The following is a 7175-nucleotide window of genomic DNA, read 5'->3' as shown; positions in this document are numbered from 1 at the left end:
AATGTATGAAACATGGTACCTGGAGGAGAGAAGATTGTAGGCCGGCGCCTACGTACTAGTATCTTAGCTAGTACAAGAGCAAAGGGGGTTGGATCTCCCTTCTAGGAGAGTCTGGAGAACGAGAGAAGGTTGTAGCCTTCTGCAGGTTGTAGCCTGCGTGCTGGTAAATGACTGCACCAGTACATTGTAAAAGAAGTTTCTTAATAAAGGAAGATAGAAACGAATTGCAGCAGGTGGTTTTCACCCACACTGGGTTTCCACCTTATATCATGGTGTTCATGTGTGCTTCTTGTGTGTGATGATCTGTTCTATTTTTACTGCACCTGCTTACTGTTCATATGGTTAATGAAGTTCTGATGCACTAACTAAAGATCAACATTTAATGGATTGACTGAAACATAAGTATTTTGGATATACGCTAGTTGCTTTAGACACAGCTGCGTATACACGCGGGTTCCCTTGGATGAAGTAGCGTATATGTATCTAAGTATGGAAATGAAAAAGTTTTATTGATCTGATAATACTGATTCACCCCCCCCCCCCTCTCAGTATTATTTCCAACAATTGGTATCAAAGCAGGTCCTTTGGTAGAAGCTTGATCGCTTGAAGGAGATCCGTGGAACTATGGGAAAGAAGCTTAAGAAGAAAGCACCTAAGAAGAAGAAGACATCTCAGAAGAACTATGACAGTGGGAGAATCGATTGGGGATTAGGTATAAGAAGCTCTTCAGATTCAGAATCATTTCAGAATGAAGATGAACTATCAAGTACGAATTTGCTATCCTCTGATGTTCCAGCTATCTATCCATTTGGAAAGGATGGAAGTGATAACGAAACAACTGAATGTGCTCTTATGGGTGTGGAAGAAGGATATCAAATAGAGGTAGAATTTAACAGGTTGACAAACAAAATTAGTGAACAAGAAAGACTTCTGAACATAAAGAGTGGTGCCCTCAAAGAAGTTGTTACTAGACTAAAGGCTCAACGAGAGTTATTCAAGGACAAATATCAAAAGTTGCAGGATGAAGTAACATCTCTAAGAGATGAAGTCAATGAAAGAAGCACAACCATCAAGAAACTCAGAGATAGATCCAGTTACTATGAAAGTCTTGAAGCCACGATCCGCTCGCTAAAGGAAGATCTTGAAGAATCAAAGAAGCAGAATAAATATCTACTCCAAGCTAATGAAAAACAGGTAAACGAAGTTATCAGCTTAAAATCTCAGCTAGAATGTGCCTTCAGAATTCGTCAAATGCAGCAGGATCTGAATGAAGAACAAGAAAAGGAGATTCTCAAACTAAGGCATCAGTTGGAAGAAGGAAGGAAAGCTGAAGAAGACATGAAGAAGCAATATCTTGAAAAGGAAGAACAACTTCAAGTTGAGGTAAATATCTTGAAAGGTAAATTAGAAGAAAAGGATAAATTGTTGCGATTTCAAGATAGTACTAAAGCCTTGGATGATATTCTTAATAGTCAAAGGTCTCCTGCTATCAAGACTGGTCTTGGTTTTCATGAATCTATTGAAGGTGAATCTAGTTCACAAGGTGAGGCAAGGAACTCTAAAGAGAAATCTAAAATGATCAACAAGGAGATAAGAGAGATGAAAGGTCAACCCCATCAACAATCAAGGAAAGAGATTCTTCAAAGAAAATCTTTTACTCCTAACTATGGAAGTAATAGTCGGCCATTTACTCAGATGAATAATATTGAATGTTATGAATTTCATAGTATTGGACATGTTGCAGCTAGATGTAGAAGAAGAATGGTTCAAAATCATCACACGGAAAAATCATCTCATTCCAGGTACTTTAATGGATATTGTTTTTCTTGCAATATGTTTGGTCACAAAGCTGCTGATTGCTACAGGAGGAATATGAAACATGTAAGATGTTATGCATGCAACAAGCTTGGACATACAACAAAGGAATGTAGAAACAAAGTACGGGCACCATACCAAAAGAAGAAAACATCATCACGCTTGAAGATATGGAAGAAGAAGGAAGTACAGTCAGAAAGATATGGCACAGCACAATATAATCAGACACAGCACAGCACAGACATAACAGAATCAGGGGGAGCTGAAAGTGTAAAACTTCAGTGTCCTGAATCTCATACGCAAGTTTCTTAAAGGGAAGTCGCGTATATACGCGAGTTAGACACTGCAAAGTCGCGTATATGTCAGTCTGAAGAAAATGCAGTAGGGACAGGTTCAGGAAAAGGATTTGTTATGTTTCAATCCATTATTTTCTCTGTTTGATAATGTTTACAGTCTGCTGAGGATGTGTGGAAATGTCTTGATACTTGTAAGATGTTTAGAAGGGTTTGATCCTAACTTGATGATGATGATGTCTTGATGCTTATTGCTGATATATGCATGATCAGATCTAACAGTAAACAGATGGCTCAGGTTGAGAGGGAACATATGCCTTTGATAATGCATTGTTGGCATTTAGTCCTTGGTGATGATGCTTATATGGCTAAATGATATATCTTGCTATGATGTGGTTGTGAGTTGTCTATGATAAAATCTCATATGATGCTTGGGGTTACATAGTAGATATTCAGATCAGATTTATGGTTGATTCTTTGATGATGCATATATGGTGTTTACATGGTGATCTTCATAAGGATAAGGAGAAGTACAAAGCTTGAATACACATCTTCCTCACTTGATGATGAGTCACTCATATACTGCTGTTGTCATATGCATAAAGATCATACAGTTATGATGCAGGCACTCATGTGGATAAGGATTGCTGCTGTTGATGATATCAAGAAGTTTTGTCAAAAGAGCTTGAGCTCAAGATACATAGTGTTGATACATGGATGACTACTCAAAGTCACTTTGTTGGAGACATGATGATTAGTTCATATCTATATGATGATAGGTTGATACTTACATATGTTGATTGATGCAGATGTTCCCAAGTAATGATACTTGGATCATGTAGAGCTTGATATTGATGAAATGACTATGGTGGTTTCACATATGATATAATGTGAATGATTTCATGATGATGTTTTAAAAGGATGAGTCGACAGGACATTTGCAGGTTGTTCATATGGAAATTGGTGTACGCGAGTTGGATGAGAGGTATCCGCGTACATACGCCGATTTATGCAGGTACAGACGCGTATATGGAGTTTTTGAAGGAAATCAACAGGGACAAACTCTGGTTGCAGAGAGTCTGATATGGGTCTATCAGAGTCCATCTGGCACAGGTTCAGGGGGAGCAGATAATCTTCTAATAATGCATTGTTGGCATTACCTTAGAAGCTCTTGGTTCTAGTACTCAAGCTGTTTTTTATTCAGGTGGATCAGCTGCTCAGAAGGAGAACATGATTACTGATATATACAGTGATTGACATATGCTGCTAATAGTAGTTATTGATGATTTGCATAGTCTTGATATTTCATCTCTATGTCATATATCTCTTTTGTGGTATCTCTTTCATGGTGTCAAGGTCATGTAACGGCCTATATTGGTTTCCCCACTATGCCTGGGTTGAAGATGTAATGTAATTGGTTGTCATATGTAAACTTCTGATGTATCCCCACTTGGTTGGGAGGTTGATCACCACTTGGTTGGGTTAAGGATGTATGTATGAGTCTTTGGTGCTAGGAAGGTCACTTATGATGTATAGAGTCATGTTCTTTCTTGTAGAAAATCTTTTTGCAGACCTTGCTTATAGTCAGGGGGAGCATGAACAGCTCACTTCAGCATAGCAGAGACTTCAGCATGTACTCAAGGGGAGCATGGACAGATTGGTACACCTTGGCATATACAAAGGGGGAGCTCATTCAGAGATTTCATCAGATACTCAGGGGGAGCATGGACAGCGGAATGTTCAGCAAAGGAAGAGAATATCTTGGTCCGCCCTTTGCCCTTGATGTCAAAGGGGGAGAGTGATTTGGTGTTGTTGCCATCAAGTCCAAAGGGGGAGATTGTTGGCATTTTGATGCATGTGTTGTACTTGATGGCAACCCACTCATAGAAGAACATCTCACTTATGTATAACTGGATGAATCTTCAGAAGAGATATCAGATGTGACTGATGCAGGACAGCTCAAAGGAATAAGAAGATCAAGTTCTAAGTATGACAAGTTAGCTTTGCCATCAAGTCCAAAGGGGGAGATTGTTGGCATTATGAGACAAGTGTTGTCATTGATGGCAAAATGACAGATTATAGTGTAGCAGGTCAGTAGCAAAGAATTGATGATCAGACTACAAAGAATGAAGAAAGAAGAGTATATACGCAGGTTCGCTATATACCAAGTAGGGTATACACGCAGGTTCACTATATACCAAGTCGCGTATATGCAGGTTCGCTATATACCAAGTAGGGTATACACACAGTTTCATGCATGGAAAAGCGCGTACATGTCGGAAAGCTTACTTTTGGTCCGTGGTAGTTAGTCCTCGGTATTTGAATCTATGGTTTTGGACCATGGTATCTCGACAAGTGTGTTGATCCCAAGTATTGGGCTCTTGGTATTGATTTATTATGGTTTTGGACCGTGGTATTGAGCAAGGCCTAAGACTATAAAAGGAGAAGAAGATCATTAGGCAAGAGCATCCAAAAAGTCTTGAATATCTGAGGAAGTATGAGATTTAGTATGCAGGTTATGGGTTGATGATGCATTGCTTGATCTGAGTTAAGGAGGGATCTCACCGGTGGATGGAGAATAAGATCTAAGGATAGATCAGGATCAAATGGTTTGAAATGAACTATCTCTATATGATTGATTATGTTTATTCTAGATCTGTATACTGACGCATGCAATGATCTGAACTGGGTATAACTTAAGTTTGTAATCGCTGCAAGTCATGATTGAATATTTATAGATCTATACGCGGGTTGGCTTTGGTGTAAGCGCGTAGGTACGCAGGTTGAGTTCATTTTAATAGCGTATACCTTTTGAGCTATGATATTTGAAGTTACAGGTGGTTCTGGTTGTTAAAAGGTTCTGATGACAGTTTAAAGGTGTCAGTATTCTGCATATCTTATTTGGCTGATTGTGTTTAGCTTCAGTATTGATGGATGAGAACTAATATTGGATCAGGATCATAATGACTCATAGTTATGAGATCTAATGGACTAGATCTGGGTGCTAATGCATATATTATCCTTGTATATGTCATGATCTGATTATGTTTGAAGTCAGGAAGTGCAGCAAAGTTATGAATAAGTGATTAATGACATATACGCTGGTTCATCTTGATGAAGTTGCGTATACACGCAGGTTCGGCACCTCCAAGTAGCATATGCACTCTGATGCATGATTTTGATGGTACAGTTGGATCTTATTGTTATTGCAGAGTTCTGCTCTGTGTTCTGGTGACTGTGTTGTTGACAGGGTTTCAGTGTTTCAGTGATTCAGAGATTGATGATGCTAGTATTGATTGTTTTGTGCTTCAATGATATTTATGGGTCCAGTATGAAAATTTGATGAAACGTGGCCTTCAGATTGTAGTGTTGTGCTTCAGGAGTATCTAGTATGAAAATGTATGAAACATGGTACCTGGAGGAGAGAAGATTGTAGGCCGGCGCCTACGTACTAGTATCTTAGCTAGTACAAGAGCAAAGGGGGTTGGAGCTCCCTTCTAGGAGAGTCTGGAGAATGAGAGAAGGTTGTAGCCTTCTGCAGGTTGTAGCCTGCGTGCTGGTAAAGGACTGCACCAGTACATTGTAAAAGAAGTTTCTTAATAAAGGAAGATAGAAACGAATTGCAGCAGGTGGTTTTCACCCACATTGGGTTTCCACCTTATATCATGGTGTTCATGTGTGCTTCTTGCGTGTGATGATCTGTTCTGTTTTTACTGCACCTGCTTACTGTTCATATGGTTAATGAAGTTCTGATGCACTAACTAAATATCAACATTTAATGGATTAACTGAAACATAAGTATTTTGGATATACGCTAGTTGCTTTAGACACAGCTGCGTATACACGCGGGTTCCCTTGGATGAAGTAGTGTATATGTATCTAAGTATGGAAATGAAAAATTTTTATTGATCTGATAATACTGATTCACCCCCCCCCCCCCCTCTCAGTATTATTTCCAACAAAGGTTTGTATTAGGACCACTAGAGCAAAAATAATAGATCGTCAGATATAATCTTAATCTAGATTAACAAAGTTACTAACTTAACGAGAATTGTACCGAGTTATCGTTTTTTTAAGAGGTCGCAAAAAATCATGATTTTCATGTCAATTTTGAAAATTGTTGATTCAACATCAACCCTTTTTTTTGGAGCATATTTTTGACACTTTAGATTTTCTTATGTATTAAGTATAAACATGTTTTTCTAATTGTTAGTGATTTTCATGTTAGTTTCGAAAAGTGTTGATGCAACGTCAACCCTTTTTTTGCGGCTTATTTCTTTACTTTAAATTTTCTAATGTATTAAGAATGCATAATTTTTTTAAAATGTTGGTGATTTTCATGCTGATTTTGAAAAGCATTGATGCAACATCAACATTTTTAGGATGGGGCATATTTTTACGTCGTAAGGCGTTTCCCTCTAGGATGAACTCCCCTTTATGCCAACATGTATTATTTTTCATCATTGATCTGATCCATTAGACGATTCAAAAAATGTTTCCATCCGATCATATCATCATCGTAGGTGGTGGGAAACCCAAAAGCTGCGCTGGAAGTGAGGATGAGTTTGTTACAGTAACCACCTTGATTTGAGGCAATTTATTTGAGGCAATTTTGTGCAATAGGAAAAATGGTTTGGTAACAGTAACGACCCATGTTACCACACCATTTTTCCTGGTGCACAGAATTGCCTCAAATCAAGGTGGTTACTCTAACTTTCCCCCTCCTCCTATCTCCTCCCAAAAATTCGCATTCTATACTATCATTCATGTTCAGCACTTTGCTACTAACCCTAATGGAATTGGGGCTTTTCCTTTTTTCTTTACTACCATCCTTGGTACAAGTGACTCTGGTATACCAAGGCCTTCATGAATTAGTCGATTTCAGGTTCTTGCTGTTGAATCTCATTTGAACTCTTGAAATCTGGTTTTCTTGTAACTTATAATCAGTGGCCATGCCAAGAGTTGCTCGCTACAAGTTCGTGATGACTGTGACTCAGGATGCAACAGAGGCCTAATGACAACTACGTACCAGTATGCTCTCAAAGTTGGTGGATTGCAAAGGGAGGA

Source organism: Pinus tabuliformis, chromosome 4_1 (assembly GCF_031772625.1).
Source record: "Pinus tabuliformis cultivar Carrire ecotype Pingquan chromosome 4_1, CPIR1, whole genome shotgun sequence".
NCBI lineage: Eukaryota > Viridiplantae > Streptophyta > Pinopsida > Pinales > Pinaceae > Pinus > Pinus tabuliformis.
Note: the sequence above shows the minus strand (reverse complement) of the source record.